The sequence below is a fragment of the Rhipicephalus sanguineus genome, chromosome 11, assembly GCF_013339695.2.
Source record: "Rhipicephalus sanguineus isolate Rsan-2018 chromosome 11, BIME_Rsan_1.4, whole genome shotgun sequence".
Classification (NCBI taxonomy): Eukaryota; Metazoa; Arthropoda; class Arachnida; order Ixodida; family Ixodidae; genus Rhipicephalus; species Rhipicephalus sanguineus.
The window spans coordinates 124,854,926-124,871,767 of record NC_051186.1 but is presented as its reverse complement, the minus strand read 5'-3'; the positions used below and the strand labels follow the sequence as shown (position 1 = coordinate 124,871,767).

The window sequence follows — 16,842 nt, the reverse complement described above, 5'->3', positions numbered from 1 at the left end:
AATTGACTAACGGAAAAGGAAAACAGGACATGTATTTTTTGCAGTGACGACAAATACGCTAGCAGGCATGGCATGAAAGCGGCAGAAATGTTTTGAGGTCCGGCTGGAGCCGATACGTCTATCGTGTAGATCCACATGATGATGTAAGCAAAACGTCCTCGTTACTGAAAATCACGGCACGCAAGTAATCACACCCTCAAGTAGGACTGAGAGTTGAACGTGTTGGTAAGGGTTTATAATTGTGAAACGACCCCACGAAGCCCCACAAAATCTCGAAGGAACACAGGAAACACAAGTTCGTCGCTTGTGTTTCATGTGATCCAATGTGACTTGCAGTAACGTAGCGAATTGGGATACTTGGAATATACTCATGACGGCCAGAGCAAACAAGACCAGATAGAAACTAAAGTACACAACACAGGCTCAATTGCCCTTACCGAAGCACAGGTGTCGTATCTGCAAGATGCGATATTAAAAGCTATGTCTGGAGTGATGAGATTTTGTTAGTTTCTCCCGTTCTGTTCTAATCAGGGTTATCATTGGGAGGATTTGAAAAGGAGCCAGAACTAACGCTAAAAGTAGCCAAAGTAGCGACATCATTTAACTTTACAGCACGATTTGTAGCCATATAAAACAGACGCGGAGTAGAATGTTTATCATTAGCCATAGATAATACCATATGAAATCGTAAAACACAATTTTTCCCACGTGTTTGGTCTTGGCAAGGATCAGTTGCAAATAAATGAATAAATTATTATAGTACGCCTGCAAGTATTTTGTAGTATAGAGTTATTGGCATATACAGAATATTTCTGGAACATTCCAACCAAGTCAGCAGGAACGTTCAATGTTAGAGCAGTTTTCTTTAATTAAAACCGCAGACCGAATTTGATTAGTAGAGTTTACATAATACCTGTTTAGCTTCAGAGAGTGAAATCTGGTTAAACATCAACAGCCCAGCCTCATTTTGTTGTAGATCTGTTTTTATCACGTTCACTCCAGAATACGCAAGTAAGAATTAGAAACTTGACCGTACCTTCAGCACAAATGGCGGGCACTGCGAGCAGCGTGCTAGCCACACGTTTGCCAACATGCACGCAGCTTCGTCGTTCCGTCTTTGCAGATGCGCTGCGCTTCGCGTTGGTATGCCTGGATGTGCACCAGCCCGAGGACGCGCACGCAAAGGCTGACACGGTAGGAAAGCTTGGAAAGAGCCTATTTTTTCCGCATATAATAAGAGAATTGGCTACTTAATGCGTCAAAACAGAAGTTAAAAGTAGCCAGAAAGCAGCCATGGAGCCAACTTGAAATTTTTGTCGCCATACGTTGTCGTAAGGTAGCGAATTTGGCGCAGAGTAGCCACCAACGGCTAATACAGTTCAAATATTCCACGTTTTTCATTAAACTTTCAGTTGATAGACAGCGGATGTGTTGTTTGTACTTTCTTCTGTGTCTGGTCTTGCTTCCGCTGGCCGTCACGACTATGCGCTTTTGTCGTACTTGGTGGCGCTCTCTCATAATTGTGATCATACCTACCGTAATGTAATGCCGGTTCATCTAGGCAGTTATAATATGTGGGTAGTAGTAGTAGTAGTAGTAGTGGTATCTTTATTTTATTTCTTGTAATAAAAGAAAAAGGAACAGAGGCAAAAGGCGTTTCATACGCCTGACAAAGGCATCTGCACCTGAAGTTCGCAACACATACACATTTCTTGTATATATGCAAAAAAAAAATTTTTGACGCATCATAAAACCACATGAGCGCTAACAAAGGAGCACTGCAATCAACACAAGCAACACATGGCACGCTTAAGATACTGCAGATACGCAAGTCTTACACACATAAAAAAACAATAACGGAATACTCGAGGCATCGTGTAACCACATTACTATTACTACTACTACTACTACTACTACTACTACTACTACTACTACTACTACTACAATACTACTACTACTACTACTACTACTACTACTACTACTACTACTACTACTAATAATAATAATAATAATAATAATGTATTTATCTGTTAGAAAATGATCGATGACACACTTTCCGTACACAAGCAAAAAAATTTCATAACACGATGCTCCATGAAAACTAGCCGGATAGTCGCGATGGACTGGAAAGATCTCCTAGAACAGCGGCATTTCGATGGTGCTGGTATAACGCTGTCTTTTACAGCGAAAGCTGTTATGAGATCACAACAAGGGCCGTTTTTGGCGCCGTAGTTGTCCGCCGCGGCCGCCGGTGTCCGTAACCACTATCGCTCGACATAAGAAAAAAAATCGAAATAAGAAAAGTTTCGACAGTGGAACGAGGTTCGAACCTGGCCCTCTACGTGGGAACCCAGTGTCCTACTTCAGAGCCATGCCGGTGCTTTAAACTGCTTTGCAAAAAGACCCTACACATTTTTCATGTCGAGAAGGAACCACATTGACATATGTAATGTAGCGTGGTAGAAGAGTAAAATAACAACCAAGCGTCACAGAACGCGAATTCTGTAACCGGGCGTCACACATTGCGAATTGTGTAACGAGTGTGTTGCTGAATGCTTCCAACCCATTACAAAGGGCTCTGCCATAATTCTTGATCGTCATCAGCCACAGCATTAACAATGTGCACATAATGCCTTACAGGTGTTTAGCGGGTACCACGGTTCTCCGAAGAATGACGAAAAATTGCATAGTGGCTGCCTCCCTACTTCACAAACATTATGATGATTTATAGTGTAGTGGGTTCCTCGCAAGTGCGCTTCTCTTGGTTGCCAAGGAAGCCCATAAGGCTCCCATGGTGCATTTTCTCAGGGTCTCACTGAAGTTCTTTCCCTGTATCCCTCTTTTCTATGGTAACGTATGTTATATTGCCACGAGTAAAGATCGCCTAGCACTGTTCTTGGCAGGCTTGTATGTGCCGCTGTCGAAAAGATGATGAGGACGAGCTCGTAAAAAAAGACGATGAGGTCGTTGTGCCAGTGATCGGACCATCCTGACGTTCTGCTGTACTGCTAGTTACAGGTTCCCGTTACAGCATCACGTGACATTACTGGTGGAGGTGCTGGGTAGCAGTCTATGCACTGCGACCACCAGGAAGATCCCGACACCAACAGCGACGCCTTGGAAGAATCAGCTGACCTTCGGCGTAGTCGGCGGCAATTAGGCCTACCACCCCAATTCGGCCCTCTTCCAGAACGCTCTAGAAACATGGCAAGCGCGACAACGGCAAGCCAGACGGAACAGACCCCGGCCCCGTCTGCCCCATGGCCTTTCAACGCCCTGCGAACCCCAAAACCCTTCCATGGGGACGCATACGAAGACGTTGAAGACTGGCTGGACCAATACGATCGAGTCGCCGTCGCCAACGAATGGGACGAGCATCGGAAGCTCAAGTATGTTTACTTCTATCTGGAGGATTCGGCGCGCATTTGGTTTGAGAACCATGAAGCTGCTTTGACAACCTGGCCGGAGTTCTGTACTCAGCTGCGGAACACGTATGGAAGTCCCGACCGGAAAGAGCAAGCAGAACGTCTCCTCAATTCCAGGAATCAAAGACCAAACGAAAGCGTTGCCATATTCGTTGAGCAGATGTCTCGGCTGTTCCGGCGAGCTGATCCCGCAATGGCAGAAGACAAGAAGGTACGCTTCCTGATGCGGGGCGTAAAAGAGCAGCTGTTTGCAGGACTTGTGCGCAACCCACCAGCTACTGTGGCGGAATTCCTCCGTGAAGCCACAACGATGGAGCGAATGCTAAGACAGCGGTCTTCTCAGTATGAGCGGCCGAACAACCTTTCATGTCTGTCATCGGCTTTGACAACACCGGACGTCGCGACCATCAGGGACCTCGCGGAGCTAGTGCACAGCATCATACGCGAGGAGCTGCAAAAGTTTCGCCGTGTCTCACCAGCCCCAAGTGGCTGCTCTAACGGACGTAGTCCGCGAAGAGGTACGGCAGCTGGTACAACCGTTGGTGGCGCCTCCAGCCGAAGCTCCTCTCCTAACGTACGCGGAAGCTTTGCGCACTCCTGCGCCGGCTGTCAGCTATTCCCCCCGACCTTCGACCTTGCAGACGCCGCAGTACTTTTCGGGCCCGCCGCATGACCAGAACCTGCGACTTAATGTGCGGAAATCTAGTGTGTGGCGCGCCCCCGACAATCGGCCCCTTTGCTACCATTGTGGTGAGCCAGGACACTTGTACCGTGAGTGTTCGTACCGACACATGGGCCTCCCTGGCTTTCGGCCAGATGCTCGTCGACCCCGTGATGGTGAACGGCCCCGCGCTATTGCCGAATACTTGGCAAGCCATCAGTCGCCAGGTCTTCAGCGACGCCAATCCCGCTCTCCGTCTCCTCGACGTTCTACATCCCCGGGTCAACACTCCACCTTCGCCGACGTTGTTGCGGGACGATCGCCTAGGTCCCCTAGCCCACGCCGGGGAAACTAGGAGCAGCGGCCTCCGGGGGTGGGACCGCTGCTGCACGATCGTTAAAACATCCTCCTCCGACTCGTCCGCCGACATCCGACGATACCTTCTCGCCGACACCCCTCATTGACGACAAACGCGTTTCTGCTGACATTTCCATTCTTATCGACAACCATCCAGTAACTGCTCTGGTCGACACTGGCGCCGATTATTCTGTTATCAGCGCTGAACTCGCTGCTGAACTAAGGAAGGTTACGACTCCTTGGGGGCATGGACCAAAGCTCCGGACAGCAGGAGGTCACCTCTTGACACCGATCGGGAGATGCACCGCCAGGCTGCAAATCCGTGAGTCGACATTCATCGCTTCGTTCATCGTGTTGCGCGAATGTTCCCGGAAAGTTATCCTTGGCATGGATTTTCTCCGCGAGCACGGAGCTGTTATTGATCTTCGAGACTTACTCATAACGTTTGCGGACGGCCATGTCCCGAAACCAAGGGATACCAACCTGCAGAGGACAGCGCTTCGCATTGTCGACGACGCCGTCACACTTCCACCGCGAACCAGTATGTTCGTGACTGTACAGAGCGACACAGATCATGGCAGTAGCGGTATCGCCGAAGCAAACCTGTCGGTGCTCTTGGCTCGGCAAATCTGCGTTGCCCGCGGCATAATCCAAACCCAGCGTGGGATGACTGAGCTCTTGCTTACGAATTTCAGCGGCGAATACCAACATTTGGCCAAGCGGACGGCCGTCGCTCACTTCGAAGCAATTGACGATGAAGCATGTTCAACGATTGCTCCGATTTCCGCAGCCGTCAAAGGTGACACCTCGGTGGCCAATACAGTCGATGTCAATCCGAAGCTGTCATGCGCGCAGAAGGAGCGAATCCGCTGTATGCTACACATGTTTAGTGACTGTTTTGCGTCTACATCCAAAATAAAGCAAACCCCGACCGTGAAGCACCGCATTATAACGGACCCCGCTGAACGACCAGTACGCCAGCACGCCTACCGAGTGTCACAAAAGGAACAAGAGGTTATACGTTCTCAGGTGAAACAGATGCTCGACGACGACGTAATCCAACCCTCGACCAGTCCATGGGCGTCCCCCGTCGTACTGGTAAAGAAGAAGGACGGCACTCTTCGATTTTGCGTCGATTACCGGAAGCTCAACAAAGTGACGAAGAAAGACGTTTACCCTCTTCCACGCATCGACGACTCACTGGATCGCCTTCGACATGCACGATATTTCTCCTCCATGGATTTACGAAGCGGCTACTGGCAGATCGAAGTCGATGAACGCGACCGCGAAAAGACAGCCTTCATAACTCCTGATGGTCTGTACGAATTTAAAGTGCTGCCATTCGGCCTGTGTTCTGCTCCCGCTACATTCCAAAGAATGATGGATACAGTACGGTCAGGTCTTAAGTGGGAATCATGCCTTGTTTACTTAGACGACGTTGTTATCTTTTCACAAACGTTTGAGCAGCACTTGCAGCGGCTCCGATCTGTCTTTGTCGCAATTCGTACGGCAGGCCTATCACTGAAACCAGAGAAATGTCATTTTGGTTACGATGAACTAAAGTTCCTCGGCCACCTTGTTAGCCACGATGGTATTCGGCCGGACCCAGAAAAGACATTGGCTGTCGCTGCATTCCCACCACCTGCCAACAAACGTGACGTGCGTCGATTTTTAGGCCTCTGCGCATACTACCGACGTTTTGTGCAAAATTTTTCAAACATAGCCGAACCTCTGACCCGTCTGACAAAAGATGATGTTCCCTTTGTGTGGGGCCCTGAGCAAACACGCGCCTTCGCCGAACTTCAGCAGCGCCTTCAGACTCATCCCTTACTCGGGCACTTCGATGAAGATGCCGACACTGAACTGCACACAGATGCCAGTAACATCGGCCTTGGTGCAGTCCTCGTTCAGTGGCAAGACGGCGTTGAACGTGCTATTGCTTATGCTAGCAGGACTTTATCATCAGCGGAGGCGAATTACTCAACCACGGAAAAGGAATGTCTAGCTGTTGTCTGGGCAATAGCAAAGTTCCGACCGTACCTGTATGGCCGCCCGTTCAGAGTTGTTACAGATCACCATGCCCTCTGCTGGCTGGCCAATCTCAAAGACCCTTCAGGACGTGTGGCCAGGTGGAGCTTACGCCTTCAAGAATTCGACTTGACAATCGTTTACAAGTCTGGACGGAAGCACACTGACGCGGATTGCCTTTCACGGGCTCCCCTTACAACGACGTCAAGTGATGACGACATCGACGGTCGTTTTCTTTGCGCTATCAGTGCATCTGACTTGGCTCAACAGCAGAAGAACGATTCCGAGCTTCGACAACTTATCGAATATCTCGAAGGCCGCAGTCCGCAGCCTCCACTAGCATTCGCGCGCTCGCAATCGTCGTTTTGTGTTCGCAGCAATATCCTTTATAGAAAGAACTTCAACCCTTACGCGACTCAACACCTGCTCGTCGTTCCATCAGCGCTACGAGCTGACGTCTTATCTGCCTGTCACGATGAGCCTTCGTCCGGCCACTTGGGATTCACGCGTACCTTGGCTCGGATTCGCCAACACTACTACTGGCCTAAGCTCTCGCAGGACGTGAAGCATTATGTAAAAACGTGTCGCGAATGTCAGCGCCGTAAAGCGCCACCTCTGCGCCCAGCCGGTTTTCTTAAGCCTGTTGCTCCTCCAACAAAACCGTTCCATCAAATTGGCATGGACCTGCTCGGACCTTTCCCCAAGTCTCACGAGAGAAACCTCTGGATTGTAGTCGCCACTGATTACATGACGCGATACTGCGAACCGAAAGCATTACAACGAGGCACTGCCAGTGAGATTGCTCACTTCTTCATGAAGAACATCGTTCTCCGCCATGGAGCACCCGCAGTAGTAATAACCGATCGTGGAACAGCTTTCACCGCACAGATGATGCAAGACGTCCTGCAGCTTAGTGGCACAACTCATCGGAAAACTACCGCATACCACCCACAAAGCAACGGCCTTATAGAGAGACTCAACAAAACGATCGCGGACATGCTATCCATGTACGTTGACCGAGACCACAAAAACTGGGATGATATCCTGCCCTACATCACGTTCGCTTATAACACCGCCGTTCAAGAAACTACTGGGTTCACACCGTTCCGGTTGCTTCACGGCAGGGAGGCGACAACAATGCTCGATGCCATGCTTCTATCCGACAGGTACGACATTAGTGTCGATGCGAACGAATTCATCCGACTCGCGGACGCCGCTCGCAAGCTTGCATTCGAGCGGATCAATAACCAGCAACGCATCGACTCCGAGCGGTACAATGCTCGTCATCGCGAGTTTATTTACCAACCGGGTGATCAAGTATGGCTGTGGATCCCCATTCGCCAACGGGGCCGGTCGGAAAAGTTATTGCACCGCTATTTTGGTCCCTATAGAGTTCTCCGTCGCCTCAGCGAAGTGAACTACGAAGTTGTTCTTGAAGAGACAGCTCATCGATCCCGTCGTTCCAAGCAGACAGACATCGTCCACGTTTCAAGGATGAAACCATTTTACCAACGTTGACTATTCGTCAGACTCTCTTGTGTAACCTTGTGAGCACTTCGTCACCGTTACGTCGTGTGTCCTGGTGATTGTGTGTGTGTGTTTTTTTCTGTTTCTCGTAATCTTGATGTGGCATCGGGACGATGCTCTCCAAAAGGGGGGGTAATGCCAAGAGTAAAGATCGTCTAGCACTGTTCTTGGCAGGCTTGTATGTGCCGCTGTCGAAAAGATGATGAGGACGAGCTCGTAAAAAAAGACGATGAGGTCGTTGTGCCAGTGATCGGACCAGCCTGACGTTCTGCTGTACTGCTAGTTACACGTTCCCGTTACAGCATCACGTGACAATATAGCGTGGTGGGAGAGTAAAATAACGACCGGGCGTCACACGATGCGAATTACGTAACTAGTGGGTCGTTTAAAGCTTCCAACCCATTACAAATGGCTCAGCCATAATTCTTCATCGTCATCAACCGTCGCATCAAGAAACTGCACGTAACGCCGTACATATGAGCTCGTTTCTCCGCAGAATTACGAATAATGTCGTGGTGGATGCTTCCCAACTTCACAAAAATTTGATTTGTGGCGTAGTGGGTACGTTGCTAGTGTACTTGTATTAGAGCACTGCACGGGCTCGGGCCTACCCGAAAACCCGGGCCCGGCCCGGCCCGTGGGCCGGGTCGGGCCGGGTAAAGTAGTTTTCACGGCGGGCCCGGGCCGGGCTCGGGTCTGAAGCTCCGGGCTTAGGGCCGGGCCCGGGTTTGACGTGGCGGGCTTGGGTCGGGCCGGGCTTGGACTTTGCTCAGTCCTTAGAAGGGCACTAAAGTGATGCAATGAATTGGTTCAGACTGATAAAGTGTACTCTGTGAATTCGAATGTAATTAGTTTCACCATCATAAGGAGAAAATCAAGGGCAAAGTACCATTTTTAAATTTCGCGGCGAAATCTCCGCGCGTGACGTCTCGGATTTCAAACTGTATTTGTTTTGTCATATTTTGGGGACATTGGTTCAGCGAAACTTCATGAAACTTGGTATGTCAAGTTTATGGCCCTCTCAGAGGTCAATGTACTTAGGGTGTGTCCAGGTAAGATCGAACACGAGGTCCCGGTCACCATTCCCGATTGTGATGAAATTTACTGTAGGTCTAGGCATTACACCCAGAGCAATGGTTTCGCAGTTAGTTTTGCGGAAAAAAAATTTGTTCGCCTGAAAAAAAAATATACAACTTTTGGCCGCAAAAAACGGTTTTCCGCTAATTTCGCGATTTCTGAATTTTGAGCGCACCTAGGGAAAAAACAGTGCACTTCTTCGTCACAATATTTATTCCCCTTAAGAAACAAGTGAAATACAATCTTATGAGTCTATTACTTCCCTTGCTTGTAGAAGCACTTTTGAACAAGAAAATCACAAACTTGGCAAATCGCACAAAATACCTCTATTTCAGGAATTTATTGCTGTAAGCAAGTCAAAGTGAGGATAATGAAAATCGGTAAATATTAACTTTGATACTTTCGCTCTCTTTTAAAATAATTTGCGTGGTTTTATCGCACTCCGTTTTACTCGATAATTGGGCTGAAACGTAAGTGATTTACCAAAAACGCCGAACTTTGAAAATAATTTTCTCAAAAAGGCCACTTTTAATTTTTTTTAAATCCCTCTGATTGAAGTCAAGGACGTCATCTACCATAGTGCAGAAAAAAAAACGTTGCATTATTTTGGTTGCTAACAAGTTATGGTGCGTCAAATATGACCATGCCAGCCTAGCGGCCGCGTCGTTCGTTATGGGCTGAAACTCGGATATAAGTTGCTCAAAATACTTGTACGTGACATAATCACAAATCAGCAGCTCCACACCAACAAATGCGCAGCCCGGTGTCATGGTTCAGCAAGCTTTGTCTTGGGATATGTTGCTCGACAAACCCGCAGCAGCGGCCGCTCGATGCTGCGGGCACTCACATTACATCGCCGGCAGAGTTTTCGTTGCATACTATGACATTTGTTGGCACTTAACGGCCTTTAACTTTCACAGTGATGCATTCCTTCTCTCGTATGTCCTCTGAGCGTAGTTTGGCGCTGAAGCGGAGCTCATCCGCAGTCGAAGGGGCACTCATGTATTGTCAGCGCCCGCAGCATCGAGCGGCCGCTGCTGCGGGTTTGTCAAGCGGCTGATCGCAAGACAAAGCTTGCTGAACCATGACACCGGGCTGCGCATTTATTGGTGTGCAGCTGCTGATTTGTGATTATGTCACGTACAAGTATTTTTAGCAACTTATATCCGAGTTTCAGCCCATAACGAACGACGCGGCCGCTAGGCTGGCATTTTCACATTTGACGCACCATAACTTGTTAGCAACCAAAATAATGCAACGTTCTTTTTTTCTGCACAATGGTAGATGACGCCCTTGACTTCAATCAGAGGGATTTAAAAAAAAATTAAAAATGGGTTTTTTGAGAAAATCATTTTCAAAGTTCGGCGTTTTTGGTAAATCACTTACGTTTCAGCCCAATTATCAAGTAAAACGGAGCGCGATAAAACCACGCAAATTATTTTAAAAGAGAGCGAAGGTATCAAAGTTAACATGTACCGATTTTTATTATTCTCACTTTAACTTGCTTGCAGCAATAAATTCCTCAAATAGAGGTATTTTGTGCGATTTGCCAAGTTTGTGATTTTTTTCTTCAAACGTGCTTTGACAAGCAAGGGAAATAACAAACTCATAAGATTGTATTTCATTTGTTCTTTAAGGGGAATAAATATTGTGACAAAGAAGCGCACCGTTTTTTCCCTAGGTGCGCTCGAAATTCAGAAATCGGCGGAAAAGCGTTTTTTTGCGGCCAAAATTCATATATTTTTTTTTTCAGGCGAACAAAAATTTTTTTCGCAAAACTAACTGCGAAAGCATTGTTCTGGGTGTAATGCCTAGACCTACAGTAAATTTCATCACAATCGGGAATGGTGACCGGGACCTCGTGTTCGATCTTATCTGGACACACCCCTTAAATTTTACCGATTAGGAACTACGTAGATCCCAGTAGACGCCGTCAGAAACTATGACGGCACGGTGTTTGTTGCGCGATTTTCAAGGTGGCGTCGGCAATCGCATTTTTTTTTTTTTGCTCGTGCTTCTCGCTTACTAAGACTCTTGTCGCAGCGAGCGTGGTGATTATGAAATTTTAAGGGTAATTTACTGATAATAGAGGAGGAGGAATAAACTTTATTATGAACCAGCAATTTAGGTTCGTTGGCCTAGGCCTCCCACGTGGGGACGTCGAGGTCTTGCCTCTTCGCCGCCTCGCGGGCTTGCTGGATGGCCCATAGCTGATCGTCGAGGTGGGAGCTGCGCAGGGCAGCGCACCATCTCGACGAGAGGGTCTCGGTAGTACCATTCTGATACTGGACGGGACATTCCCACAGCATGTGAGGGAGCGATGCTACGTGTGTCTTGCATATCTTGCAAATGTTCGTAGTGTATATGTCGGGGTAAATCTTGTGATATGGAGAAAGTGACGGGTAGGAGTTTGTTTGTAGCAGGCGTAAGGTAGTGGCCTGAGCTCGGCATAACGTGTGGTTAGGTGGAGGGAAGATTCTTCGGGAAAGGTAAAATTACTTCGTAAGGTCGTTACAACTGGTGAGACGATCGCGGTCGACGCCCTCACCTATGCGGCCTCCGGCACGGTTGACTAGACCCCGCGCAGCGGAGTGAATAATTGTTTTTTTAGTGTCTGTCCCTTTCAAGTGTGTTCCTCATACGTTGCGCGTACATATGCGTTTCACATTTTATCTGAATAAAACGATTTTTTCTATGTGGGGCAAGCTATTTGAAGAAGTTTTATGAGCGACAGGTACTGATCTTCTTTCGCTTTTTGCATATGGAGCTATTTGAGTTATCTGAAACGGGCGAGCTGAAAGTAGGCGCTTATACAGCTAACATCTCGCAATTCCGTGCTTTATTTGCATTCATGATTACTTTATATTCCAAATATTAGTCTGTAATCACAGTAATAAATGTAACATCATAAATTTATACCTATAGGTTATCATCGCAAGTGCCATCACGGAGCTCCAAGGCGGGGAAACGTTCTTTCAAGTTCCAGCCCTCCACTAAAACGAAAAGACTGCGCGCAGTCTCGTTGCATAAAATCCCTATAAAGACATTTTTTTCCCGTGGCTCCGTCTAGGTTCCCAGTGGTCATGTGAGGCGAGATGGACATGCACAGTCTGCTTTGTCTGCCCACATTGTTAACGTCTGAACGTTCATCTTGTTCTGCTATATCAGCGGTCTCAAACTCGCCTTAGCCAACGGGCCGCATTCACGAAAATGTACTTCCGCAAGTGCCAGGACAGTGACGAAGGTAGGAGTGAAGGGAGGGGGGGAGGGGGGGGAATAGGCTCTATTTGATGTCAGCTAACGTTGAAATTTTAAAGACCTCTTTAAGATTTCATATATGGGTCATTTCTGAAGGGTATTTGGCGGCAAGTTTCCACCAATATATCGATACCTATCTCCAAAATGACTAAAATCTGGACGCCAATTATACAATATACAGTTTTATTTCACTGTTATGTATCAACACGTGGTGACTGCAGGCGGTGCCTCACGGAAAAAAATTTTTAGACCTGTCATGCCTGTGTAGCTCAAGAGCGTACTTATAAGTAAAAAAAAATGGGATAAAGACAGTCATGTGCGGGCTGCAGGCCGCTAGTGAGTGGTCCACGGGCCGTGTGTTTGAGACCCCGGCACTATAGAGTGCGAGAGCTAAATGACACTGCCACCGCAGCGTTGGAATGTGCAGGAATAGCATAAGTCCATTAAACGTGTATATTCATGTTTAAAGGCAAGGCATATTAGCTTGACAAAATATCTGGCTTGAAATAAGAATCACGAATTTCATGCCGGGGGATGTCCCCTTGTCGTGAATCATATGCATCCAATGAGTAACGTCGGTAAGCTTATTGCACCTTTGCCCCGCCACGGTGGTCTAGTGGCTATGGCGCTCGACTGCTGACCCGAAGGTCACGGGATCGAATCCCGGCCGCGGCGGCAGCATTTTCGATGAAGGCGAAAATGTTTGAGGCCCGTGTACCTATAGATTTAGGTGCACGTTAAAGAACCCCAGGTGGTCGAAATTTCCGGAACACTCCACTACGGCGTCTCTCATAATCATATCGTGGTTTTGGGACGTTGAACCCCAGATATTAATATTATTCGCACCTTTATTACCAAACTGGAATGAATTCCGAAAATAGATCGCTATCACGTCGTCCACCTACTGCCAGTCCTATACCAATGTAGTCCAACGTAGGTCAAATTACCAGCGTAGGCCACCTTCTACCGGTACAACATTGCTACGGAGGCATACACCATTATAATATGGACAGAAAAGAGCCCCGTGCAAGCCGTGCATAACAAACACTGCTGAAAATAGCAAGGAGAAGCCCTCAGAAGCAATTATAATTATATTGAAGAGTGGCACAACGTTCGGGAACGAGAGAAATGAAGGGATTAGCTAGACAGTTATTTTCATTCTGCAGAGGTCCAAAAAGACATCCTAAATTAGCTCCATTGGTGGAAGTTAAGAACTACGACTGCCAACGCCTTCGCATTTCTCAAGGCAGATGTGCGCCTCTGTGGCTAGCGCAAGCAGTGCAAGAAACTTCAACGCGGTATGACATGTGATGAAACGGCGCATGGTGTGCTTATAGTGGAATCTATTTATAATTTGATTCTTTGTACAATAGCATGCGAACAAATAAGCTATAAGCAATGCCACAAAAGCCTATAGACTGTATATAATAGCAGTGGTGTGATATATGAGAACAGTGCTATGACAAATAGTTGCTTTTTTTTTCATTCGACTTCTTACACGTATTTCCAAAGTGCACGTGGTGCGCGCGGTTCGTTATAATCTTTATCTAGGTTAGTGTATTTACAACAAATGTAATAAATTTGACTTTTTCCCTCTATTTCTCTTGATGTGGCAAGGTGCTACTATGATGAAGATAGGTGCTGCATATCCAGTAGGGTGCACGGTTGGCGTTCCCGTTACAGCATGCTTTAAAGGGACACTAAAGGGGAAAAAACGATTTTTGGCGTGTTAGTAAACTACTCTTTCATAGTTCCAAAATCACCACGGCTGCCGAAAGAAGACGCATGGGAAGCGCGAAAACGTGCAAAAAGAAATTACGGCTGGTGATGCCTCCTTGAAATTCCCGCATCAAACTCATCATAGATTTTGTTGGTGTCTGCTAGGTCCTACGCAGTTCCTAATCGGTAAAAATGAAGTGCATTGTCTTCCGAGGGGGGGGGGACATAGACTTAACACACGAAGCTTCAAGAAATTTCGACAAGACAAATTCGCCAAAATACGAAAAATATGCTTTGAAATTCGTGTTGTCACGCGTGGAGATTTGGCGCGAAATTTCCAAATGAAACCCTGACCTTGATTTTCTTCTTTATTAATGTATCTGTGTTGGTGAACCTAACGACATTAGATTTCTCTGAGTGCAATTTATAAATCTAAGCCAATTCATTGTTTCATTTTCATGTTCATTTAAATTTCAATACAGAGCGCAATAAAAACCAAGTGAAGAGAGCGTTCTGTTCTCTGTCCCCTCTGTTTTTATGGCGCTCCTTATCAAAACCGGACTCATGCTGCAAATCACTTTTCTTCGTACAATATCTGCTACAAAACGCTATTGATGATCCCGATTGTATTCCTAGAAAATTAGGTCCAGTATGCTAGTGCCCAACAAACATTCATCGTACCCAGTATGTCCGCTCAACTGTTTCCACGGTGAGCCAGCCCCTTTTTACAAGAAAATACCGTAGATTAAAGTATACTTGCGAGCGAAGTATGCGCCAAGCATGCGTAGATATTTGCCACTTAAAACGCCCTTGCGGTCGATTCAATCTTCGGGCAACGCCACCTAGATTATTGGCTCGGGCCCCTGTCGGGCCCGATCTGTTGTCGGGCCGGGCCGGGCCGGGTAGGCGAAATTTTTTCTCGGGTTCGGGCCGGGCCCGGGTCTCGCTTTGAGTCGCCGGGCCGGGCTCGGGCGGGTAAATTTGAACGAGTCCCGGGCCCGGGCCGGGCCCGGGCCGAGAATCGCGGCCCGTGCAGTGCTCTAACTTGTATTAGTAGCCACATGAGAGTTTATAACGGGCTCTGTGACTGTGCTGCGCTTTCCGCGCAGGCCTGGCGTTTTTTTTTAGTTTGGAGAGCTACGCTTTTGAAGTTCATGGTCGTGAATGCGGATAACACGAGGGTGCTTTGAACACCTTCAATACATTGAAGGTTTCTGTTGGAGCTCATCGGTTTCGTGAAGCAAAACATGGCTGATCCTCCTGTTATAGAAATCGGTATAACACGAAAGTGAAACGTGTCTTCACAGAGATAGGTGAGCGTTTGTTGTGCATTTTTTCGCCACAAGGGCGATGGGATGAATGCTATAGGAAGAAATTATAATGTCATGCGAAGAACGGCAAACAGCTTGAAACTTGCAGCGCGCTCTAAAGCAGAAAGGCCGCAGGAAAACAACATACACAGGACGCGCGAACTAACAACGGTCACAATTATTTGTTACTTCTTTGTGTGTGAGCAGCGCGCTCCTTTCGGAAACACGGCCGCCGCCGCGAGCGGAGTGGCCTTTGTACTCTCTGAAACGTCAAAGGAAACTTGCGCTGAAAGTACAAGACGTGCAAACCGCCCCAATCACGAGACAAGCGCGCGCGCACGAGACACACCCCCTGTAGGAACGCGCTCGCATCGCAATGCGCGCTCTGATCGCGCGGCGCGAACACCTTTAAATCGCGCCCTCCGCGCTCTTCGCGCCATCTAGCTAGTGATAACAAGAGCACGCTGAAGACACCGAGCTCTGAGTGCCGCCAATGGTATATGTTGTATATAAATAGCTCGCCGTTAGTAAGCTAAACAACGGATGCTCTGTGAGCGAGTGGTTTTGCGCTGCGGAGTCAGGGGTTGCAAGTTCGACTCCCGGCAATGGAACTTTTTCTTCTAGTTTTTTTCTTTGCCATCCGTTAGTGTATATTTTGCAACGTCATATCCCTGATGGAAATACGTCAGTGGAGCCGTGATGGACCCTGGCATAACACACTTTCTTTTAAAAAAACAGGAGTTGTGTCCGTGTGGCCATAGAGCTAGCCTCTTTCTACTCGGCGCATCTATAACGCCGAGGAAATTATAGTGAGAATTCGATGCTACGGAACAACAAACATTGTCCACCTAAGTTAACTTACACATGCCGTGGATGAAGTCACGCGCATGGTCAGTCGTATAACAACCGAAACGAGATGCCCTGCTTCACGCATTCTTATTTTTCGTTATGAAAGATATCCAGCGTTAAACACTGAACACAAGCATACAGAAAGGCTTCACAGGACGGGCGCTGCACTCTAACTAAACATTCATACAGTGAAACCTCGGTGATACGATCACGGCTCGTACGAATTTTGGGGTGATGCGAATTTTTCTGTGGTCCCGGCCAAGGCCCACTAGCCTGCAATGTATTGGAGTACGGTTGTTGCGAGTCGATTTGCACCCCGCGACGTTTGATACGAACGTACGCTAGCGCACAAGTAAGAACAGGTGCTGCCCGCGCTGTCGCGGAAGACCCGGCAATCACGCGCGGGCGCGGGCATGCGCGCTGCGCGACCATCAACGGTGCGTCGTTGCCTCCAAGATAGTGCATGCGAATCTTTGAGGCCTTTAGGCGCTTTCTCGTTTAGATTACAGAGGACGTTGACGTCACACTTTTTTTTTCCGACGCGTTGACGCGTGCTCTTATGCTCGAGGCAGCAGCGTCTTTGTACTGTGTTAACACGTGCCTGCCACGTCGATGCAAGCCATGTTCCCGC

The 16,842-nt window shown here is 47.8% G+C and overlaps 1 protein-coding gene across 3 annotated transcripts in view; it reads left to right on the top strand.

Annotated features, from left to right (window-relative positions):
* LOC119373964 (actinia tenebrosa protease inhibitors) overlaps window positions 1-16,842 on the top strand; it is a 90,517-nt gene that overhangs the window by 14,032 nt on the left and 59,643 nt on the right. Inside the window, exon 5 of one of the 3 annotated variants that reach the window (XR_005180036.2) lies at window positions 1,124-1,138. The exons of the other annotated variants lie outside the window; for them this stretch is intronic. The gene's annotated coding sequence lies outside the window, so the exon portion shown is untranslated. Of the gene's footprint in view, window positions 1-1,123; window positions 1,139-16,842 lie in introns of those variants that run through there. 3 annotated transcript variants of the gene reach the window in all.